This window comes from Idiotropiscis lumnitzeri, chromosome 7, assembly GCF_059441095.1.
Source record: "Idiotropiscis lumnitzeri isolate Australia: NSW breed Sydney's pygmy pipehorse chromosome 7, RoL_Ilum_1.0, whole genome shotgun sequence".
In the NCBI taxonomy this organism is placed as follows: Eukaryota; Metazoa; Chordata; class Actinopteri; order Syngnathiformes; family Syngnathidae; genus Idiotropiscis; species Idiotropiscis lumnitzeri.
The window spans coordinates 21,420,614-21,437,733 of NC_142397.1; the positions used below are offsets into that span (position 1 = coordinate 21,420,614).

The window sequence follows — 17,120 nt, forward strand, 5'->3', positions numbered from 1 at the left end:
GAGGCCCTCCCATACCAATCAGTCAAGTCCAAAGCCCTTGTCACCGATAAAAGGTCTGAGCACAGGATATTAAAATCGTCCATATATAAAATACATTTTGTCGTGAGTCCGCCGCCACCTGGAATGTTAACCCCCTTGATCATTTTATCCTTTCTCAACATCTGTGCCAGCGGTTCTATGCATAGGACATAGAGGAGTGCAGATAAAGGACAACCCTGACGGACACCGCAGTTAATTTGGACTGCTTTTGTCAGGTCCCCATTAACCACAAATCTACTGCTAATATCCCGGTACAGCAATCCCACCCACGCTATATACCTTTTGGGAAAACCCCATTTTTGCAGTACTCTAAAGAGGTACCGGTGCGAGATTCGGTCAAACGCTTTCTCAAAATCTAAATTTAGGACTACTAGCCGCATATTTCTGTCTCTCGCATAACAGATGGTGTCACGGATCAGCATGAGGCTGTCCGTGATCTTCCTCCCCGCGATGGCACAGGTTTGATCCGGGTTGATCAATTCGCCCATAAAAACAGACATGCGTGTAGCTAAAAGTTTACTAAAAAGTTTGCAATCAACATTTAAAAGCGTGATAGGTCGCCAGTTGTCCAGGTCCGCCTTGTCTCCCTTCTTGTGCAGTAGTGTCACTATCCCTACTCTAAAACTGTCTGGTAGTCGGCTTGTTTTGTCAAATTCATTAAAAACAGTGATTAAATCCGGTGCTATAATGTCCCAAAAAGTCAAATAAAATTCCAGGCAGAGTCCGTCCTCACCCGGAGCTTTTGCTTTCTTAAATTGTTTTATGCATTTGTTTAATTCCTCTTGAGTAAAATCTCGCGTTAAAAGCACTTTATCAGTCACTGTTTTCTCAATAAAATTCAATACTTCTGACGTTGTCTCAGGTTGAATCTCTTTCCTGTCATACAGTTTCTGGTAGTAGCTTTCCACTGTCTCTTTTATTTCACTGCTTATTTCTGTTATAGCACCATTTACTTTTCGCAACTTAAAAATACCCCCACTCTTGTTCATAATTCTTTTAAAAAAGTACCTTGTACATTTTTCTCCTTCCTCTATCTCCTTTTCTTTACTCCTTAGTATTACACCTTTACTTTTGATGTCTGCTAAAAGCCTCAATTTATTTTTAATCTGTTTAATCTCCTCATTAAAATTGATACCCTTTTGTGAGAGGTTAAAATACCTTTGTAGTCTTTTTTGTAGTCCGAACATATGTTTAATTTCCTTCTTTTTCTTCTCTCTTCCTGCTTCTCTAAAAAAGGTCTGGGTTCTTAACTTTATCATTTCCCACCATTGTGCTCGTGATTCAAACAGGTCTTGGAGTGTTTGCCAATTTTTGTACTGCTCCCTGTATTTGTTCACCAGAACTTCGTTTTCAAGAAGGGAACAGTTGAGCCTCCAGAGGCCTCTTCCGACTGTCAAACCAGATGGGATTGACAGGTTGCAAGAGAGTGAAAGGTGGTCCGAGAAGAATACAGGGGTTAATCTCGCATCAGTTGGTGTCCAACCCCGTGTAAATAAATAGTCAATGCGAGAGGCTTTGCTGCTATCTCCGCTAAACCATGTAAAACCCTCCTCTCTTGGATGTATGGTTTTAAAACAATCATCTAATTTAAAAACCCGGCACATGTCCTTCAGTAAAACAGATGTTTTATCAACTTTAAAATCCTTTCCAGCTCCTTTTTTATCATTTCTGCTTAAAACACAGTTAAAATCTCCTCCCATAATAAAGGGTGCACGACCTAGCATGTGACACTGCAAGTTCTCTAAAAGTTCATACCTGTCGTGTTTTTCATTTGGACCGTAAATATTTAAAAGGTTAAAACCCTTTCCCATGAAGGTTAGGTGTGCTAAAAGTGCTCGTCCATCTGTTAAAACCGTGCTACCTTTAATTGCAATTCGAGTGTTGTTTATTAAAATGGCCACTCCATCGTTGCGGTTTTCGTTCGACCCACTCCATAAGGATGGGTGTGGCCACATTTCCTCCCACTGCTTATAATTTTTTAAAAAGGGAATACCACATTCTTGCATTAAAAACACATCAGACTTAAGAGTTTTTAAAAAGGACAATACGCTCTGAGCACGAGTCTTTGATTTCACACTTCTAACGTTTATAGTCGAGAAGGTGAGAGTTAAAGATATGATTTAAAATGGAGGCCTACAAAACAGGGTATCAAAAGGAGGAAGCTCTTTAAAACTAATCAATTAGGTAATTTCTTGAGACCAGAGTTCTTCCTTCACCTGAGCAATAGGTGTAGGATTCGGGAGTCTTGGTGATGGTCTTTCTCGCAATCTTAAATTCATTGTGTTATGGTTTTTGGGCGTTGATTGTAGTACTATGTTCAAAAAAGACAGCTCGTTTGGTGAGTTGCAAGGAAAAACCCTGTGCTCTTCCACGTCGCTCTCTGAGCTCCCGGGCTTTCCCCTCTTCTCTAAGGTCAATGGAGACTCAGAAGACCGCTCAGATGCTAGTCGTTTAATTTTTTGTGTACAAGGAATTTCGCTGCGTTCACAACTAGTCTGGTCTTCCATGTTGGTTTTGCTCGATTCGGTTGTGGGCATTTGTGACAACATGCTACTTTCTTCTGAACTCCCCATTGGTGTAGTCAAGATATGCCCCTCCCCTTCCACCTCCTCACCTGTTCCCTCTCCACCAATGACAGGTTTTGGAGGGAGATTTGAATTTTCCGGTGTGTCTTTTGGTTGTTTGTCCATTTCAATTTCATTTAGCAGTACCATTTCTTTTCCAGCCTTCAATTTGTTGGCAAATGATTTCGGACAATTTCTGTAGAGGTGGTTTGGTTCCCCACAGAGATTGCACTTTCTGCCATTGGTGCATTCTTCAAAAGTATGCCCAATTACTCTGCATTTTCCACAAATTATCTGCTGACATGCTTCTGCCAGGTGTCCATGCTCACCACACTTGCGGCAGAGCTTGGGTTGACCCTGGTAGTGTATGTAGCCTCGGTTTTCACCCAAGACTATCATTGATGGGAGATGTTTCAGGCCCTGGAAGCCCTGGGGGTCCTGCCATTGTTGAATGGGTACCCGCCAGGCACAGTTCCAGATGCCATCCTCATCTCTCACTTTCATAGCCTGGCCTTTCACCGTGCAATATCTACCCAGCCAAAAACAAATGTCATCTGCATTCACTGTCTCATTAAACATTCTGACAATAACTGTTTTAGCAGCATTATCAGTCAGTTTTTCCACATTGAACGCAGAAAACTGGGCTTTTACCTCTTCATAACGAAGCCAAAATTCGCGAAGATTTAGAGCAGAGCTGAAACTAACATCAAAACCTTTGCTAAAAGGCAACGTTATGATACAGTTCAGGTCATTAGCATTAAATTCCAAGGTCTGTTGGATAAGTTTCCTGGAAAAATCCAGTCTGGACATTACCAGGACCTCTCCATTAACTTCCTTGAAAGTAAAACGTACACTGTGGTGCCTCCGCATGCCGGCATGGGTTGCCGACATACCCGGAGAACCACAGGACGTAGATAATAAATAATAACAAATACTAGTTTATATTTACTTACCTTAGTCGGATAACTGAAAATACAAAGGTTATTATCAACAATAAGCAACAGCTGATATATCCCCCAATGAATAAGTCCTATACCACAGCAGGAAAAGAACCAACACGCCCAAAGGAGGTGATCGCAGTCTTAGCCAAAAGGCCGAGAAGCGATATCAGCAAACTGACACAGGGGGCGACTTGATTCTCGACTTTCCGAGCAACAGTGACGGTGACCAATGTAAAATGATCACAACAAACCATTTACATGCCAAACATCAAACTCACACATTTTTAGCTGAAAACGAGACCAACTGTGTTGCTTGCCAGCCTGCGAACGAAACAAAAGCTGAGCAATTGCTGGGTACTGTAGTCCATGTGACCCAAAGTGGACCAATTGGAAACAGCAATAGAAGTATTCCATTTACTGGCATCGCAATGCTCTTAAATGGTTAAATAGTCCGACGTGCGAATTTCAAGAATCTAATAAAACGTATTGCGGATCGTAAGAGGACAATTGTGTTGCTTTTCCTCCTCTAAGTGAAAAGAAAGTTAGGAAATCGCTCGCCTGTCACGTGATCCATATCGGACCAATATGAATTCTGCGCTAACTTCATGCCGTGTAACCATGTAAAACAGTCCTAAACAGACTAAAAAACCGAGATCTTTTCGTTTACACGCACTTCCTGCTTCCCAATTGACATTGTCACTTGCTAGCGCCACCACTTGTGTGGAGGTGAATGACAGTAATTTGTCAACTGCGAAAGAAGCTAACTATTTATCGCATGTTGACAAATAAGCATGATACCGTGCTCACTAAGTGACATGAATGATTTTATTTCATTGTCATTACCATCAGAAATCAGGGGAGAGCGCGAACGCAGTCCCCCACTGTCAGAAATTGTGCAGTCGAGATTCCCACATTTGGGGAATTCGCAGGGGTCAGTACAGCCGGAGTGCAATGGCTGAGCCTCACCCTGGGTGAACCACCTTCGTGATCATGGTATCTCCCCTGCCAGGTAAGTATGAGATGTACACATTGCCAGGCCAAAAGGTTAAGCACCCACACCATCTTCAGTCACGGGACCGATTGCAACGCACGTGTGATCGCATGCACACACATACACGCTGGATGATGCATGACACGTACATTAATTTAAGTAGTCTCTTTTAGACTTGCATTAAGTAAATATTTGTGAATGAGGTCAAAAGAATCAGCAAAAACATTCCCATCACGCCTTGCTTAAATTCTAACAAGAATTCAAAGCGAGAATTGAATTGACCCGGCCCCACGCCTTTCTAGCACTCATTTCCTGTTTCTTTGTGTGGTCAGGAACATGTAGCGGTGTAACAATTCAAACTCCTTTACAAAACTTTACTTATTTACGTTTTTGATTAGCCAAGCGCCAATATTATAACTTTATAGGAAATTTATATGATCTATATTTGAAACCATTATTTATATGACCACCCACCGCATGTTCCCTCAATAACGGAGCAAGACGACGCTTTCTTCAATGAAAGAATGTCCTTTAAGCCGCAGCATGACATGGTATTCGGTGAAAGTCTCAAAAACAAGAGACAGCCTTTGAGAAACACGACAGCTGCTTAAAGGGTTTCTTCGTTTTCCCACACAACTACATAGAATGGAAACATCCAGCAACAAATTCATTGTGACCAGCAGAGGTGGGTGCACCGCTCCTGGCGGTACTGCAATACCAGGTCGATGCGTGGAATGGACGGAGCAAGCCCCTATTCCATCTCCCAGTTCCAAAAATAAATTTAATATAGGGTCCCCAAATAGGGAACGTATCAGATATTAAACTGATAAGAACAGATACTACACTTGATCTTAGCCAAAAGGCCGAGAAGCGATATCAGCAAACTGACACAGGGGGCGACTTGATTCTCGACATTCCGAGCAACAGTGACGGTGACCAATGTAAAATGATCACAACAAACCATTTACATGCCAAACATCAAACTCACACATTTTTAGCTGAAAACGAGACAAACTGTGTTGCTTGCCAGCCTGCGAACGAAACAAAAGCTGAGCAATTGCTGGGTACTGTAGTCCATGTGACCCAAAGTGGACCAATTGGAAACAGCAATTGAAGTATTCCATTTACTGGCATCGCAATGCTCTTAAATGGTTAAATAGTCCGACGTGCGAATTTCAAGAATCTAATAAAACGTATTGCGGATCGTAAGAGGACAATTGTGTTGCTTTTCCTCCTCTAAGTGAAAAGAAAGTTAGGAAATCGCTCGCCTGTCACGTGATCCATATCGGACCAATATGAATTCTGCGCTAACTTCATGCCGTGTAACCATGTAAAACAGTCCTAAACAGACTAAAAAACCGAGATCTTTTCGTTTACACGCACTTCCTGCTTCCCAATTGACATTGTCACTTGCTAGCGCCACCACTTGTGTGGAGGTGAATGACAGTAATTTGTCAACTGCGAAAGAAGCTAACTATTTATCGCATGTTGACAAATAAGCATGATACCGTGCTCACTAAGTGACATGAATGATTTTATTTCATTGTCATTACCATCAGAAATCAGGGGAGAGCGCGAACGCAGTCCCCCACTGTCAGAAATTGTGCAGTCGAGATTCCCACATTTGGGGAATTCACAGGGATCAGTACAGCCGGAGTGCAATGGCTGAGCCTCACCCTGGGTGAACCACCTTCGTGATCATGGTATCTCCCCTGCCAGGTAAGTATGCGATGTACACATTGCCAGGCCAAAAGGTTAAGCACCCACACCATCTTCAGTCACGGGCCCGATTGCAACGCACGTGTGATCGCATGCACACACATACACGCTGGATGATACATGACACGTACATTAATTTAAGTAGTCTCTTTTAGACTTGCATTAAGTAAATATTTGTGAATGAGGTCAAAAGAATCAGCAAAAACATTTCCATCACGCCTTGCTTAAATTCTAACAAGAATTCAAAGCGAGAATTGAATTGACCCGGCCCCACGCCTTTCTAGCACTCATTTCCTGTTTCTTTGTGTGGTCAGGAACATGTAGCGGTGTAACAATTCAAACTCCTTTACAAAACTTTACTTATTTACGTTTTTGATTAGCCAAGCGCCAATATTATAACTTTATAGGAAATTTATATGATCTATATTTGAAACCATTATTTATATGACCACCCACCGCATGTTCCCTCAATAACGGAGCAAGACGACGCTTTCTTCAATGAAAGAATGTCCTTTAAGCCGCAGCATGACATGGTATTCGGTGAAAGTCTCTAAAACAAGAGACAGCCTTTGAGAAACACGACAGCTGCTTAAAGGGTTTCTTCATTTTCCCACAGAACTACATAGAATGGAAACATCCAGCAAGAAATTCATTGTGACCAGCAGAGGTGGGTGCACCACTCCTGGCGGTACTGCAATACCAGGTCGATGCGTGGAATGGACGGAGCAAGCCCTTATTCCATCTCCCAGTTCCAAAAATCAATTTAATATATGGTCCCCAAATAGGGAACGTATCAGATATTAAACTGATAAGAACAGATACTACACTTGATCTTAGCCAAAAGGCCGAGAAGCGATATAAGCAAACTGACACAGGGGGCGACTTGATTCTCGACTTTCCGAGCAACAGTGACGGTGACCAATGTAAAATGATCTCAACAAACCATTTACATGCCAAACATCAAACTCACACATTTTTAGCTGAAAACGAGACCAACTGTGTTGCTTGCCAGCCTGCGAACGAAACAAAAGCTGAGCAATTGCTGGGTACTGTAGTCCATGTGACCCAAAGTGGACCAATTGGAAACAGCAATAGAAGTATTCCATTTACTGGCATCGCAATGCTCTTAAATGGTTAAATAGTCCGACGTGCGAATTTCAAGAATCTAATAAAACATATTGCGGATCGTAAGAGGACAATTGTGTTGCTTTTCCTCCTCTAGTGAAAAGAAAGTTAGGAAATCGCTCGCCTGTCACGTGATCCATATCGGACCAATATGAATTCTGCGCTAACTTCATGCCGTGTAACCATGTAAAACAGTCCTAAACAGACTAAAAAACCGAGATCTTTTCGTTTACACGCACTTCCTGCTTCCCAATTGACATTGTCACTTGCTAGCGCCACCACTTGTGTGGAGGTGAATGACAGTAATTTGTCAACTGCGAAAGAAGCTAACTATTTATCGCATGTTGACAAATAAGCATGATACCGTGCTCACTAAGTGACATGAATGATTTTATTTCATTGTCATTACCATCAGAAATCAAGGGAGAGCGCGAACGCAGTCCCCCACTGTCAGAAATTGTGCAGTCGAGATTCCCACATTTGGGGAATTCGCAGGGGTCAGTACAGCCGGAGTGCAATGGCTGAGCCTCACCCTGGGTGAACCACCTTCGTGATCATGGTATCTCCCCTGCCAGGTAAGTATGAGATGTACACATTGCCAGGCCAAAAGGTTAAGCACCCACACCATCTTCAGTCACGGGCCCGATTGCAACGCACGTGTGATCGCATGCACACACATACACGCCGGATGATGCATGACACGTACATTAATTTAAGTAGTCTCTTTTAGACTTGCATTAAGTAAATATTTGTGAATGAGGTCAAAAGAATCAGCAAAAACATTCCCATCACGCCTTGCTTAAATTCTAACAAGAATTCAAAGCGAGAATTGAATTGACCCTGCCCCACGCCTTTCTAGCACTCATTTCCTGTTTCTTTGTGTGGTCAGGAACATGTAGCGGTGTAACAATTCAAACTCCTTTACAAAACTTTACTTATTTACGTTTTTGATTAGCCAAGCGCCAATATTATAACTTTATAGGAAATTTATATGATCTATATTTGAAACCATTATTGAGAAACACGACAGCTGCTTAAAGGGTTTCTTCGTTTTCCCACAGAACTACATAGAATGGAAACATCCAGCAACAAATTCATTGTGACCAGCAGAGGTGGGTGCACCGCTCCTGGCGGTACTGCAATACCAGGTTGACGCGTGGAATGGACGGAGCAAGCCCCTATTCCATCTCCCAGTTCCAAAAATCAATTTAATATATGGTCCCCAAATAGGGAACGTATCAGATATTAAACTGATAAGAACAGATTTTTTCTTTTGCAAAATTTTTATTGTTACTGTAGACATTGATGTTCACATCTCTCCAACATGGAGCACAATCTTAGTTCTGTGGTAACGTGTTAAAAAAGCAGCATGTTTGACATAGAGGTGTAAGGTAAAATGTATCTAAAATACATCTAGACAATATTTTTTAAAAAGCAATTGTTAAAAAAAAGCACTTCAACCTCTGTAGTGCAGGAGCGTAGTATCGCCTTACTAAGTGGGACTTCATCCCACCCTCTCAAACAGAGTCCAGACAGATAAAACCTGCCAGGATGCTTCAAGGAGTTCCTCAGAGGTGTTGCATCTCTCCACTCTCTCCCGAGGAGCCAGGCCGTCGCTGCCAGGACCTTCCCTGTGGGCTCCGGTTCCCTCCTCCGGGCGGGCACAGACGACTCTTCTTGGTGACTGTGTCCTTGGCTTGCCGCAGGCAGCTCAGAGTAGCCGCTGCCATTCGGAGCACAGCCACGGGGGGGGTCTGTCTGTGCCTCCTTACCAGCAAGTTTCTGGAGGTCCAAATGGCGTCTTTGATGGCGGCAAGGGTGAGCCACTGCTTTGCAAAATGTTCTCTTGTGTTCGTCATTGGGCCCACCCCATAGAGCACGAATTGTGCATTGAGGACCTCCCTTGCTGGCAAGTCCGGGAATTGCAGGTGGCCGGCTGTCGCCCACAGGTCCGTGGCAGCACTGCACTCCCAGAGGAGGTGCCTCACCGACTCTTGGGCGCCACAACCAGGTCGGGGGCAGTTTGAGTGCGCTGCCATACCTCGGGAGTGCATAACGTACCTGACTGGGAGGATTTCGTGCGCCGCCATCCATGACAGGTCCCGAAGTTTGTTTGGGAGGGCGGGATGGTTTACATTGCGCCAAACAGTTGTGGGCTCGCCGAATGCAAGCCCGCGCACTGGACATACCGTTTCCCGCTCCTGCACAACAGAGATGAGAGATCTGTGGTTTTTTAAAACATGGCATTCTTGATTTTCTAGTTTAAAATTCCTTAAAAAAACTTTTATAAAAGAATAGGCAGGCGGCAGGATAAAAGACACAGGCAGTCTTTGATCGCTAGGGATGAGTCTTAATTTCCGGAGGTAAGATCCCATCCAGAATCTTGACATTGCTCGAGCTTTTTGAGCGCTTGAGGGCTCTAGTGCAGTTTGGAAGTGCAGGGCCACATATCTGCTTCCCAAGAAGAGCTGGAGGTCCGGCACTCCTTTTCCCCCTTTTTCTCTGCTCATCTTCATTGTTGCTCTCTTCAGTCTCTCCCACTTGGATCCCCAGATGAAGTAAAAGATAGCCCGGTCCAAACCTAAAAGGATACTTCTTGTTGGGATAAAAACAGAACTGATTAATAAAAGCAATGGTAGAATAACTGCTTTTATGATTAAAACTTTTCCCTCTATGGTCAGTTCCCTCATTCTCCAAAAAACAAGTCTTTTCCTCACTTTCCCTACCACGTCGCCCCAACTTGCTTCTCCTCCCCCTTCCCTGCCAAATCTGATCCCGAGTATTTTCTGGTCAGTTTTTGTCAATGTCAGGGGTAAACCTGTCTTTTCTGTCAATGTCCACGGTCCATAAAACTGTGCTTGTGTTTTGGCTCTATTAAGTTTTGACCCAGAGGCCCTCCCATACCAATCAGTCAAGTCCAAAGCCCTTGTCACCGATAAAAGGTCTGAGCACAGGATATTAAAATCGTCCATATATAAAATACATTTTGTCGTGAGTCCCCCGCCACCTGGAATGTTAACCCCCTTGATCATTTTATCCTTTCTCAACATCTGTGCCAGCGGTTCTATGCATAGGACATAGAGGAGTGCAGATAAAGGACAACCCTGACGGACACCGCAGTTAATTTGGACGGCTTTTGTCAGGTCCCCATTAACCACAAATGTACTGCTAATATCCCGGTACAGCAATCCCACCCACGCTATATACCTTTCGGGAAAACCCCATTTTTGCAGTACTCTAAAGAGGTACCGGTGCGAGATTCGGTCAAACGCTTTCTCAAAATCTAAATTTAGGACTACTAGCCGCATATTTCTGTCTCTCGCATAACAGATGGTGTCACGGATCAGCATGAGGCTGTCCGTGATCTTCCTCCCCGCGATGGCACAGGTTTGATCCGGGTTGATCAATTCGCCCATCAAAACAGACATGCGTGTAGCTAAAAGTTTACTAAAAAGTTTGCAATCAACATTTAAAAGCGTGATAGGTCGCCAGTTGTCCAGGTCCGCCTTGTCTCCCTTCTTGTGCAGTAGTGTCACTATCCCTACTCTAAAACTGTCTGGTAGTCGGCTTGTTTTGTCAAATTCATTAAAAACAGTGATTAAATCCGGTGCTATAATGTCCCAAAAAGTCAAATAAAATTCCAGGCAGAGTCCGTCCTCACCCGGAGCTTTTGCTTTCTTAAATTGTTTTATGCATTTGTTTAATTCCTCTTGAGTAAAATCTCGCGTTAAAAGCACTTTATCAGTCACTGTTTTCTCAATAAAATTCAATACTTCCGACGTTGTCTCAGGTTGAATCTCTTTCCTGTCATACAGTTTCTGGTAGTAGCTTTCCACTGTCTCTTTTATTTCACTGCTTATTTCTGTTATAGCACCATTTACTTTTCGCAACTTAAAAATACCCCCACTCTTGTTCATAATTCTTTTAAAAAAGTACCTTGTACATTTTTCTCCTTCCTCTATCTCCTTTTCTTTACTCCTTAGTATTACACCTTTACTTTTGATGTCTGCTAAAAGCCTCAATTTATTTTTAATCTGTTTAATCTCCTCATTAAAATTGATACCCTTTTGTGAGAGGTTAAAATACCTTTGTAGTCTTTTTTGTAGTCCGAACATATGTTTAATTTCCTTCTTTTTCTTCTCTCTTCCTGCTTCTCTAAAAAAGGTCTGGGTTCTTAACTTTATCATTTCCCACCATTGTGCTCGTGATTCAAACAGGTCTTGGAGTGTTTGCCAATTTTTGTACTGCTCCCTGTATTTGTTCACCAGAACTTCATTTTCAAGAAGGGAACAGTTGAGCCTCCAGAGGCCTCTTCCGACTGTCAAACCAGATGGGATTGACAGGTTGCAAGAGAGTGAAAGGTGGTCCGAGAAGAATACAGGGGTTAATCTCGCATCAGTTGGTGTCCAACCCCGTGTAAATAAATAGTCAATGCGAGAGGCTTTGCTGCTATCTCCGCTAAACCATGTAAAACCCTCCTCTCTTGGATGTATGGTTTTAAAACAATCATCTAATTTAAAAACCCGGCACATGTCCTTCAGTAAAACAGATGTTTAATCAACTTTAAAATCCTCTCCAGCTCCTTTTTTATCATTTCTGCTTAAAACACAGTTAAAATCTCCTCCCATAATAAAGGGTGCACGACCTAGCATGTGACACTGCAAGTTCTCTAAAAGTTCATACCTGTCGTGTTTTTCATTTGGACCGTAAATATTTAAAAGGTTAAAACCCTTTCCCATGAAGGTTAGGTGTGCTAAAAGTGCTCGTCCATCTGTTAAAACCGTGCTACCTTTAATTGCAATTCGAGTGTTGTTTATTAAAATGGCCACTCCATCGTTGCGGTTTTCGTTCGACCCACTCCATAAGGATGGGTGTGGCTACATTTCCTCCCACTGCTTATAATTTTTTAAAAAGGGAATACCACATTCTTGCATTAAAAACACATCAGACTTAAGAGTTTTTAAAAAGGACAATACGCTCTGAGCACGAGTCTTTGATTTCACACTTCTAACGTTTATAGTTGAGAAGGTGAGAGTTAAAGATATGATTTAAAATGGAGGCCTACAAAACAGGGTATCAAAATGAGGAAGCTCTTTAAAACTAATCAATTAGGTAATTTCTTGAGACCGGAGTTCTTCCTTCACCTGAGCAATAGGTGTAGGATTCGGGAGTCTTGGTGATGGTCTTTCTCGCAATCTTAAATTCATTGTGTTATGGTTTTTGGGCGTTGATTGTAGTACTATGTTCAAAAAAGACAGCTCGTTTGGTGAGTTGCAAGGAAAAACCCTGTGCTCTTCCACGTCGCTCTCTGAGCTCCCGGGCTTTCCCCTCTTCTCTAAGGTCAATGGAGACTCAGAAGACCGCTCAGATGCTAGTCGTTTAATTTTTTGTGTACAAGGAATTTCGCTGCGTTCACAACGAGTCTGGTCTTCCATGTTGGTTTTGCTCGATTCGGTTGTGGGCATTTGTGACAACATGCTACTTTCTTCTGAACTCCCCATTGGTGTAGTCAAGATATGCCCCTCCCCTTCCACCTCCTCACCTGTTCCCTCTCCACCAATGACAGGTTTTGGAGGGAGATTTGAATTTTCCGGTGTGTCTTTTGGTTGTTTGTCCATTTCAATTTCATTTAGCAGTACCATTTCTTTTCCAGCCTTCAATTTGTTGGCAAATGATTTCGGACAATTTCTGTAGAGGTGGTTTGATTCCCCACAGAGATTGCACTTTCTGCCATTGGTGCATTCTTCAAAAGTATGCCCAATTACTCTGCATTTTCCACAAATTATCTGCTGACATGCTTCTGCCAGGTGTCCATGCTCACCACACTTGCGGCAGAGCTTGGGTTGACCCTGGTAGTGTATGTAGCCTCGGTTTTCACCCAAGACTATCATTGATGGGAGATGTTTCAGGCCCTGGAAGCCCTGGGGGTCCTGCCATTGTTGAATGGGTACCCGCCAGGCACAGTTCCAGATGCCATCCTCATCTCTCACTTTCATAGCCTGGCCTTTCACCGTGCAATATCTACCCAGCCAAAAACAAATGTCATCTGCATTCACTGTCTCATTAAACATTCTGACAATAACTGTTTTAGCAGCATTATCAGTCAGTTTTTCCACATTGAACGCAGAAAACTGGGCTTTTACCTCTTCATAACGAAGCCAAAATTCGCGAAGATTTAGAGCAGAGCTGAAACTAACATCAAAACCTTTGCTAAAAGGCAACGTTATGATACAGTTCAGGTCATTAGCATTAAATTCCAAGGTCTGTTGGATAAGTTTCCTGGAAAAATCCAGTCTGGACATTACCAGGACCTCTCCATTAACTTCCTTGAAAGTAAAACGTACACTGTGGTGCCTCCGCATGCCGGCATGGGTGGCCGACATAGCCGGAGAACCACAGGACGTAGATAATAAATAATAACAAATACTAGTTTATATTTACTTACCTTAGTCGGATAACTGAAAATACAAAGGTTATTATCAACAATAAGCAACAGCTGATATATCCCCCAATGAATAAGTCCTATACCACAGCAGGTATAGAACCAACACACCCAAAGGAGGTGATCGCAGTCTTAGCCAAAAGGCCGAGAAGCGATATCAGCAAACTGACACAGGGGGCGACTTGATTCTCGACATTCCGAGCAACAGTGACGGTGACCAATGTAAAATGATCACAACAAACCATTTACATGCCAAACATCAAACTCACACATTTTTAGCTGAAAACGAGACCAACTGTGTTGCTTGCCAGCCTGCGAACGAAACAAAAGCTGAGCAATTGCTGGGTACTGTAGTCCATGTGACCCAAAGTGGACCAATTGGAAACAGCAATAGAAGTATTCCATTTACTGGCATCGCAATGCTCTTAAATGGTTAAATAGTCCGACGTGCGAATTTCAAGAATCTAATAAAACGTATTGCGGATCGTAAGAGGACAATTGTGTTGCTTTTCCTCCTCTAAGTGAAAAGAAAGTTAGGAAATCGCTCGCCTGTCACGTGATCCATATCGGACCAATATGAATTCTGCGCTAACTTCATGCCGTGTAACCATGTAAAACAGTCCTAAACAGACTAAAAAACCGAGATCTTTTCGTTTACACGCACTTCCTGCTTCCCAATTGACATTGTCACTTGCTAGCGCCACCACTTGTGTGGAGGTGAATGACAGTAATTTGTCAACTGCGAAAGAAGCTAACTATTTATCGCATGTTGACAAATAAGCATGATACCGTGCTCACTAAGTGACATGAATGATTTTATTTCATTGTCATTACCATCAGAAATCAGGGGAGAGCGCGAACGCAGTCCCCCACTGTCAGAAATTGTGCAGTCGAGATTCCCACATTTGGGGAATTCGCAGGGGTCAGTACAGCCGGAGTGCAATGGCTGAGCCTCACCCTGGGTGAACCACCTTCGTGATCATGGTATCTCCCCTGCCAGGTAAGTATGAGATGTACACATTGCCAGGCCAAAAGGTTAAGCACCCACACCATCTTCAGTCACGGGCCCGATTGCAACGCACGTGTGATCGCATGCACACACATACACGCTGGATGATGCATGACACGTACATTAATTTAAGTAGTCTCTTTTAGACTTGCATTAAGTAAATATTTGTGAATGAGGTCAAAAGAATCAGCAAAAACATTCCCATCACGCCTTGCTTAAATTCTAACAAGAATTCAAAGCGAGAATTGAATTGACCCTGCCCCACGCCTTTCTAGCACTCATTTCCTGTTTCTTTGTGTGGTCAGGAACATGTAGCGGTGTAACAATTCAAACTCCTTTACAAAACTTTACTTATTTACGTTTTTGATTAGCCAAGCGCCAATATTATAACTTTATAGGAAATTTATATGATCTATATTTGAAACCATTATTTATATGACCACCCACCGCATGTTCCCTCAATAACGGAGCAAGACGACGCTTTCTTCAATGAAAGAATGTCCTTTAAGCCGCAGCATGACATGGTATTCGGTGAAAGTCTCTAAAACAAGAGACAGCCTTTGAGAAACTCGACAGCTGCTAAAAGGGTTTCTTCGTATTCCCACAGAACTACATAGAATGGAAACATCCAGCAACAAATTCATTGTGACCAGCAGAGGTGGGTGCACCGCTCCTGGCGGTACTGCAATACCAGGTCGATGCGTGGAATGGACGGAGCAAGCCCCTATTCCATCTCCCAGTTCCAAAAATCTATTTAATACATGGTCCCCAAATAGGGAACGTATCAGATATTAAACTGATAAGAACAGATTTTTTTTTTCTTTTGCAAAATTTTTATTGTTACTGTAGACATTGATGTTCACATCTCTCCAACATGGAGCACAATCTTAGTTCTGTGGTAACGTGTTAAAAAGCAGCATGTTTGACATAGAGGTGTAAGGTAAAATGTATCTAAAATACATCTAGACAATATTTTTTAAAAAGCAATTGTTAAAAAAAAGCACTTCAACCTCTGTTGTGCAGGAGCGTAGTATCGCCTTACTAAGTGGGACTTCATCCCACCCTCTCAAACAGAGTCCAGGCAGATAAAACCTGCCAGGATGCTTCAAGGAGTTCCTCAGAGGTGTTGCATCTCTCCACTCTCTCCCGAGGAGCCAGGCCGTCGCTGCCAGGACCTTCCCTGTGGGCTCCGGTTCCCTCCTCCGGGCGGGCACAGACGACTCTTCTTGGTGACTGTGTCCTTGGCTTGACGCAGGCAGCTCAGAGTAGCCGCTGCCATTCGGGGCACAGCCACGGGGGGGTCTGTCTGTGCCTCCTTACCAGCAAGTTTCTGGAGGTCCAAATGGCGTCTTTGATGGCGGCAAGGGTGAGCCACTGCTTTGCAAAATGTTCTCTTGTGTTCGTCATTGGGCCCACCCCATAGAGCACGAATTGTGCATTGAGGACTTCCCTTGCTGGCAAGTCCGGGAATTGCAGGTGACCGGCTGTCGCCCACAGGTCCGTGGCAGCACTGCACTCCCAGAGGAGGTGCCTCACCGACTCTTGGGCGCCACAACCAGGTCGGGGGCAGTTTGAGTGCGCTGCCATACCTCGGGAGTGCATAACGTACCTGACTGGGAGGATTTCATGCGCCGCCATCCATGACAGGTCCCGAAGTTTGTTTGGGAGGGCGGGATGGTTTACATTGCGCCAAACAGTTGTGGGCTCGCCGAATGCAAGCCCGCGCACTGGACATACCGTTTCCCGCTCCTGCACAACAGAGATGAGAGATCTGTGGTTTTTTAAAACATGGCATTCTTGATTTTCTAGTTTAAAATTCCTTAAAAAAACTTTTATAAAAGAATAGGCAGGCGGCAGGATAAAAGACACAGGCAGTCTTTGATCGCTAGGGATGAGTCTTAATTTCCGGAGGTAAGATCCCATCCAGAATCTTGACATTGCTCGAGCTTTTTGAGCGCTTGAGGGCTCTAGTGCAGTTTGGAAGTGCAGGGCCACATATCTGCTTCCCAAGAAGAACTGGAGGTCCGGCACTCCTTTTCCCCCTTTTTCTCTGCTCATCTTCATTGTTGCTCTCTTCAGTCTCTCCCACTTGGATCCCCAGATGAAGTAAAAGATAGCCCGGTCCAAACCTAAAAGGATACTTCTTGTTGGGAAAAAACAGAACTGATTAATAAAAGCAATGGTAGAATAACTGCTTTTATGATTAAAACTTTTCCCTCTATGGTCAGTTCCCTCATTCTCCAAAAAACAAGTCTTTTCCTCACTTTCCCTACCACGTCGCCCCAACTTG

At 43.4% G+C, this 17,120-nt stretch overlaps 8 non-coding genes across 8 annotated transcripts; all 8 read right to left on the bottom strand.

Moving 5' to 3' along the window:
• Positions 1-4,397: 4,397 nt before the first annotated feature.
• LOC148334248 (U1 spliceosomal RNA) lies at positions 4,398-4,561 on the bottom strand. The gene has a single exon (XR_015844351.1). It is a non-coding gene; the product is annotated as a U1 spliceosomal RNA (small nuclear RNA).
• Positions 4,562-5,219: 658 nt separating this feature from the next.
• On the bottom strand, positions 5,220-5,410 carry LOC148334249 (U2 spliceosomal RNA). The gene has a single exon (XR_015844465.1). It is a non-coding gene; the product is annotated as a U2 spliceosomal RNA (small nuclear RNA).
• A 688-nt stretch (positions 5,411-6,098) lies between these two features.
• LOC148334250 (U1 spliceosomal RNA) lies at positions 6,099-6,262 on the bottom strand. Its single transcript, XR_015844375.1, has one exon. It is a non-coding gene; the product is annotated as a U1 spliceosomal RNA (small nuclear RNA).
• A 658-nt stretch (positions 6,263-6,920) lies between these two features.
• LOC148334251 (U2 spliceosomal RNA) lies at positions 6,921-7,111 on the bottom strand. The gene has a single exon (XR_015844493.1). It is a non-coding gene; the product is annotated as a U2 spliceosomal RNA (small nuclear RNA).
• Positions 7,112-7,798: 687 nt separating this feature from the next.
• Positions 7,799-7,962, bottom strand: LOC148334252 (U1 spliceosomal RNA). The gene has a single exon (XR_015844363.1). It is a non-coding gene; the product is annotated as a U1 spliceosomal RNA (small nuclear RNA).
• A 528-nt stretch (positions 7,963-8,490) lies between these two features.
• LOC148334253 (U2 spliceosomal RNA) lies at positions 8,491-8,686 on the bottom strand. The gene has a single exon (XR_015844543.1). It is a non-coding gene; the product is annotated as a U2 spliceosomal RNA (small nuclear RNA).
• Positions 8,687-14,665: 5,979 nt separating this feature from the next.
• Positions 14,666-14,829, bottom strand: LOC148334254 (U1 spliceosomal RNA). The gene has a single exon (XR_015844352.1). It is a non-coding gene; the product is annotated as a U1 spliceosomal RNA (small nuclear RNA).
• Positions 14,830-15,487: 658 nt separating this feature from the next.
• Positions 15,488-15,687, bottom strand: LOC148334255 (U2 spliceosomal RNA). Its single transcript, XR_015844537.1, has one exon. It is a non-coding gene; the product is annotated as a U2 spliceosomal RNA (small nuclear RNA).
• Between the last annotated feature and the right edge of the window lie 1,433 nt (positions 15,688-17,120).